Source organism: Microchirus variegatus (assembly GCF_963457635.1).
Source record: "Microchirus variegatus genome assembly, chromosome: 22".
In the NCBI taxonomy this organism is placed as follows: Eukaryota; Metazoa; Chordata; class Actinopteri; order Pleuronectiformes; family Soleidae; genus Microchirus; species Microchirus variegatus.
This window is the reverse complement of record NC_139823.1, coordinates 8712138-8719820: the sequence shown is the minus strand read 5'-3', so window position 1 is coordinate 8719820 and position 7683 is coordinate 8712138.

Here is a 7683-nt window from a genome sequence, read left to right as displayed (position 1 = left end):
TATGTTTTTAAGACCTTTCAAAATTGTATTTAAGACCTTTTTTGAGATTTTAGGAGAATTTAAGACATTTTAAGGCCTTAAATTCAAATTATTGGATTTAAGACTTTTTAAGACCCCGCAGATACCCTGTTTAAGCAAGGGCAACCATTTTGATGTTTCTACAGCATCCTGAATGGACAAATCAGTCAGAGCATTACATGCATTTGAAAGGGGAAGAAGCTTGACCATCAAACACTGGACTTCTGATATGCAAAGGTCACCTTAGTTCCCTGATGTGTATCAGATGTCACTAATTCTTACATACTTGAACTTTAACAGTGTTGTAATGCGTCCCCTTTTTCTTTTTTAATTTGGAAACTTTTCACACACACTGAAAACGAGAGCATTTAAAATATACAGTATAAACATTATTGCACGGGTATGAGAACATCATAACAAAGAGTCCATTCCTGCAAGAAACAAGCAAGTCGAGTTCCTGCTTTAAATCAAGTAAGTTTCAAGTCAAGTTTTTGAATATAGAAGATGATTTCCCAAACATTCCACAAAAAAAGTAATTTTGAACTGCTTGAGCTTTAACACAAATACTGTATTACTCATACAATGTAAGAACTGCTTCATGGTCCCATACAACTGAATTGTTATTGCAGTATGTGTAATTGACATCAATACAATTCAATTTAATTTAATAAAACTACGAGCCTAACATGTTAAGACTATACTGACATTAGGCCTATGTTCAAATATTCGACTATAAACTGCACTTATGACAAGTTTTTTTTGACTAGCCGGGACGTTAAATAGCATTAGCTAAAAATAGCAACTAACTGACTTCCGGTCTTACCTTGATTTTTGAAATTCGTAGCGAACTTGGGGTCGCTCCTTTTGCCTTGTTTGTACACAAGGCCGTCACTATTATTTGAGTATACATGTGTAAATATCCCATAAGTCGTCAAAGTTGAGTCATTTTACTCAAACGTCAAGTCCTGAAATTTGCGACTCAAGACAGACTCGAGTCTGTGTGCGTAACATCTGTATGAGCAACCACTGCAGCTGTAGCAGGTGTAAATGTTTCTGCAGCGTCGTTTTATTACACATGCTAAGCAAAATTCGGTCTGTCATAAACATTTAAGATGTTTCACTTTGATGACTTTAAATACTCTCAACGGTCGAACGTGTACTGTAATTCGGCATCTGCCAGGGGGCTTGTTTGCTAACTGCTGAGCGCTAAATCCATGCTAAAACATTAGCAGCTCTGCCTCAGCTTCAGCCACTGAACCGTCGCACGTGACGGTACAGTGTGATTTTGTGCAGAGGCTTCAGTGGAGCAGGAGCAGGAGCAGCGGAGCAGACAGCAGCGGCTCTGTGGCTCCTTCCTAACTCTACGATTGGACGGAGCGAGTCACGTTGCCCGTGAAGCTGCTGTCAGTCTGATGCTGCACCATTGTTCCTGAGGAGCCGGAAGGTTTGCCTGTGAAAGGCACTGCTGTGTGTGCGTCAACTGAGCCGGTTTGTCCACTACTCGCCAGGAATCCGGTACCGGTAGCGTTTTTTTTGTGTGTGTTTATCTATAATTATACTTTGGTGCAGGATTTCCGCAGAGGAACACAGTGACATACATGGTTTAGAGATTTTATCAAGTCCATTGAGAGAAAAAGGCGTCACTGAATCACTGGATACATGATAGTAACGAAATGAATGGTGAGTATGAACCATTGTATAGATGTTAGATGGGCCTGCATTTAACCACATGTATATTGGTTGTGCTATTACATGCATGTGTTATCTTTGTCTTTTCATGAATGCAGTATTTATGTTGGGATGCTGTTATATAGACAGTCCATATGTCAAACTCATCATCACACCTCAGGGGCCACTGTGTTGCAGACATCTGCTACAACTAGATATAACACTAACACAAGACCAAGTTTTCTTTGTTCCACCTCAGCCAGTGACAGTTTACTGATCTGTGTGCAACGTGTGACATGAGCCAGAGAGAAACATGCATGTTAGAACTCTTGTGCCTTTGTGTGTTGTATTTTTGAGGGCACGTGTGCGCCACAAAGGCTGTTGTAGCAGAGATCTAGTCGATTGGTCTGTGGCCAGCTGGCTGAGAGCCTGTCAATGCAGAGACCGCTAAGAGAGGAGAGCCAGGTTCCCTGCAGAGCCTCCTGCAGAACAGGGAGAAGAGAGGAACTCACTCCTCTCCACCTCCATGTTGTACAAGGAGAGAGTGGCTCAAAAAAAGAGATTAAAGATGAGACGGCACTGTCACACATCCATAAGTCTGTTGCAAAGTTTTCCTGATGCAAACATCCATGCATTACAAAATAACACAATTGTGTGCATCTTGTTATACATATATACATACATATGTACAAGCTGATGTGCAACAGACTACGGCATAAAAGTTCATTTCCGTGAGCCACTCTCTGACTCTTGGAATGGTGTAACCATTTGTACCCCCAGGTATAGTGACATTTGCATCATAATAAATCATTTAATTTATATTTCTCTATCCTCCACAGAAAAGAAGCTGGCCCCTGCCGTTTAACACAGTATTGAACAAAAGGTAAGACCACATCTTCTGCTTCCAGTCTAAACAATAATAAAGAAAAAAAATAACTGCCAGTTCTCACAACACATTGACATACTGCATTCATGCCTGCGAGATAAATGGTGTATGCAAAGCTGGCACAACTGTTGCTACACTATCACAAAGGAACATCTGATAACAAGATATGATGTGATGTTAACGCAGACAACAGCGTTGAGTCGATGCAGACAGCGGCACTATTATCTCCGGATTACACTAGAGATAAGTTCTTTCTTTCTAGAGTGTGTTGTACGAAATACTTGATTTTTTTTTTTTTGCCGTCTGTAAATCGACCGCTCACTGAAAACCACACGTCTGAAACAAATTTTCAGGAAGACGGATCGACTACGTTCACATTTAAGATACAATATTCCTGTGAGAACATGTGCTTAAATATGACTATATCATTATCCTCCTCTGCCTTCTTCATTGTTCCTCCTCCAGCTTCTTTTGTCAGATAAAAAAAAAAAGGCAGCACCAATAGTCCGTTGCTGTGCATGCACTCAAACATGCGACCATGCATGCACAATCACACAAGCATTTCCATCTTTGTGATTGAGATGTGAAAGGTGATGTGGGGGTGGGCGATGCGCGTGCACGTGTGCGCTTACTCTTCTTGTGTAGTTCTCCTCCTCGATTCCATCTGTTTCTGTCGGCACCCCATTCTTTCCTCGGAGGGGCGATATTTAATTAGCACACGAGGTACCGAGTTAAAGGACACTGAAACATTAAGTCGCTGTATTTACTTGTGAAAAAAGCAGCATCAATTAACTTATTTGAATAAGGGAGACCGTCATGCTGCTATTGCATACTGTAGCGCAGATGGCTCCAGCTTGATAACAGTAAATGAAGTCCATTTATGATTCACAGGAAAGGTGTTATGGCTTAACAGCACTAAAAAGATTCTCGCTGTGTGCAGCACCAGCAGGAGGCTGGTGTGGGTGAACTGTCTGGATGCAAAGGCTCACATTTAATTCTTTACTTTGGGAGCAACAGCATGGCTTTAAGCTTGACCTGGATTTGATCTTTGATTTTTGACCAGTATAGGTTTTTAACATTTCTCTCCTGCAAAAAAACCCACATTACAGTCCCACTAATATCCACCTATGCTACAGTGCTGAAGTGTGTGTTTCAGCAGGGGTTTGCCTGTTTTTTTAAAAATTTGGAAGCTTTTGATGTGACTGTTTTTCCGTCTTTGGCTCCTTCCTGGTGGAGCTCTGGGCTTTTCACGGTTCAGGATTGTGCTCTCTCTCTCTCTCTCTGGAGATGTTGCCATGACACCTATTTGGAATCTTTTGTCTGTCGCCAACGAATTGTTGAGAGAGACAAAAATAGATCATTTTCTGTCTTAATGAGTGAAGGATAAGCCACTAAAGAAGTGTTTTATACAGCCACGAAAACTGAGAAATTATGTAATTATGTTTTTGTTATATTGTAAATTAAAAATAAAATATATAAAAATATAATTTTCAAATGTAATAATGACTATTCTGAAACGGCACTTGTTTGCCCCTGAGCAAAACCAAGAACTTAAGATGAACTCTTAAGAGACACTGAAGATTAGGAAGGTCACTGCATTCATAAAATGTTTCATAAGGGACGTTATTGTTTTCGACACTTCCTCTTTATTTGGCACTTCCTCTGAACTATTATTTTGTTTTTTAGTATTTACTCAAAAATCTTTTTTAAGGCATTGAAAGCATATTTTTCGTTTACAGTTGATCAGATTGAATCACCCATACACAGTATTGTTGAAGCAGTTTTAACTCTTCAAACTCCAACAATTGATTCTTGCCCATTTGTGACTATTTTATGAAAGATTATATTTCAAGTACATTTCATAGTCTTTCACTGCCAGAGTTTGTTCAATGACACATAACTTATTGAGTCAGAAGAGTTTAATTTGGTCTTTGTTGACCAGTTTTAATATATTCTATTAAAAGGCTCTCTAGTTTACAAAAAGCCACATAAAAATTAAAGAGAAATTATCATTCTTTAAAAAAATACCTCTAAAATTAAACAAAATTAACTGCTTACAGAATGTTTTCTGTGTCAGAACTCAAAGATAAATACTGATTTAATCAGGAGCGGCTTATAAGAGGAATGAAAGCAAATGAGACAATGTAAAGTAATTCACTTTGTTGTGTACACTACAGCACTTGGCACTTAGAACCTGGCAGGAAATGGATCGCCGTGGGAAGTGAGGGCTATGCCTGAGGAGCTGAAGGGCTGGAGATGGTTAAACGAAACGTGAAGGCACTAAAATGACAGCGTAAAGATCCAGAGAACAGTTTTTAAAGTTTGGCAGTTACAAGTGACTGAGTAGAGTCGTGTGTACGGCTGTGTTTGGGTGGAGAAAATAATGAGCTGGTGGAGCTGAGCTGTGTTTCAGACTTGGTTGTAAATGATACGATGCTGTTTTATAGTGTATGGTACACACACTGTAACACTTTTATTTCAGACAATTGCAATTGCAATAATCTCACAAATGCACAAGTTTGATCAAACGTCTCAAATTGGGATTTTATCAGACTCGTTTATCAAACTACGTCTTAACGCAAACCAACATCACACCTTGAATAATTACATCAGATGTGTATGTTTTTTTTAATTCACAACATTTCACTATATATACCCTGCCATCGCATGCGGAGTTGGCCTACTTCATGAATTTTTCCAGTTAACAGTGCAAATGTTTTGCATATGAAAAAAAAGGTACAATGCTGGCTATATATAAATGATAAGGCTTGTCTGCAGAGTATGAGCCCCACATCCCACAGCTTTCTCAGCCTGTGTGCGAGATGAAAGCAGCCTCGGTCTCTATGAAATGTTTTGGCAGCTCTGTTTCTGACGGCAAACTGGCTTTCGTGAACTTTCAGGTGGCATGGGAAAATGAAGTCATAAATAAAATACAGAGCGCTTGAATAATTTAGGTGAGCTTTGTGATTGACACGAGGGTGAGAGAACCTGATTATGCCACTTCAATTACTGCAAACGGTAAATGGTCCGTATTTATAGAGCGTATTTTTTTTTTTTTTAGTCTTGGTGACCACTCAAAGCAGTTTTTTTGTGCCATTCACACATTGATATAGCACATCTATGTGCAGCAACATGGGGGGCACATTGAGATGTTGAGTAGTGGAGCCAGGAATCGAACACCTGACCTTCAAAAGATTAGTCTGAAACGTTGGCGTAACACTCTGAGATATAGTGTAGCTTTACGTCGCTGATTCACTGAAATATTAAACGTTACACACAAAGCTCTCAACAAGTTCCTACCTGAGCATTCTCATTCAAGTCACTGTGTGTACACTGGGAACTAATAATCGTGTACTCCTAATGCATTCACAGGATGTTACAATGGAATGGGTGCAGCCAGAAGTGTAGTACTGGAGCAGTGATCAGCCTTTGCTCTGTGTGGACCCATGTGGTTAATAAGGAGCCGTGCTTCCTCTGTTGTTCTATGAGGAGGAAGAAAAGATCAATGATTCCCAGCACTTGGCTGCAGGATGGAGGCTGCAGCAGGCATCACCAGGCTGCAGCTCCTCCATGTGCTGAGTGCTGAGCAGTGGGTTATACTCCCTCCCCCGTGTCTCTCTCTCTCTCTCTCTCTCGCTCTCTGCCTCTGCTACTCCCCTTCTTTCATGTGTGTGGAGCAGATCTGTCTGCAGCCTTAGGCAAGTGCAAGTTAACAAATGTACGGAGTGCATGTGAAGTCTCATTTGCATAAAACTGCGGATGTTGCTCTGTGTTTAATTGGGTACTTCCCTCCCCCCCTCCCTCCCGTGCATTTATAATTCTTTCAAAGCTGACGGAGAAGGAAAATGACAATTTTTGACAATTAATATTACCTATTTGCATAATTTGTCCATCTGACCGTTAGTGCAGCACAATGGGGGGAAAACAGCCTGGGCAAATCGTCAGGTGGTTTTCTCGGTGCTCTGTACCTGCCAGTTTCAAACAATGTGGAGGTAAATGGGGTTTAGACACAACACAGATGCCAAATGGCAACAATGCCATGAAGATAAACACCCTTGAATGTTGACCATTAGCAGTAATTCATATTTGCCGTGGGGTCCCTGCATGTTCTCTGAGGACAGGAAGCAAAAGGCTGCTTTTATAGTTGAACACTATGGTAGCTCATACAGATTAAGGCAGACGCCCCTCTGACCTCATGCTTAACATATTGTACTGTGGCCTTTTTAATGTATTGTTTAGTGAATGTATGTTACCCTTTCCACAAAACAGTGTCAATGAGTATGTTAATAGTGCGTTTGAGCTCTCTTGGTGGCAGGAATCCTCCACTGACATCATCTGAAGCTGAATAATCATCCAGGCCGTAGCCTCTCCTCGGGGGAGTTCAGTTCAGACCCAGACTCTCTTTTCTCATCTTCTCATCTCTCTCGCTCTCACTCTCTCCACCCCCCATCTCACTCTGCCTAGTCTCCCTCTTGCAAGGTTGCTGTTTATGTCTCAGGGTGACACCAGTGATGGATGAGTTCGAATACAACCTCAGACTGACTGCGCCGCTCAGGATCTTATGTGGTTTCAGGGGTTTTCTCTTTGCTTCGCGATCCCATCAGTTGGTTCCACTGGAATGCTCCCTCAGTCTCTTGGAGGCTTCCAAGAAAAAATTGTTTCTTACTAAAAAAAAAAAAAAAAGAAGAAGAAGGAATTAATGAAAACATCCACTAAGCCATCTGCGGTGTATGAATGTGTTCCTCATCACTGTGGAAACACTCGCAGTCTGTGATGGAGCTGCCATATTGAATGGCATAGGAATTTGGCAGGTGAAGATACTGAGCATGGAAGCAAATTTGCCAACAGTCTATAACAAAACCCTTGCTGGCAGCTGTTCAAAGAGGAGTCTTGGAGAAATTGTGTCTGCACAAAATGATGTTCATCTAAACAAAATCAGTGGATATGTAATATACAACAAAGCAGATTGTACTGTATGTTCACGAGCAGCTATGCAAACATCTGTGTTTCATCGCACTTAGGTTCAGGAGTGCGTACTGTATTTGGCCAAACTGTGATGTCAGCGTTGTTATTGAAACCTAGAATAATGCATTTTTGACCACCAGGGATCA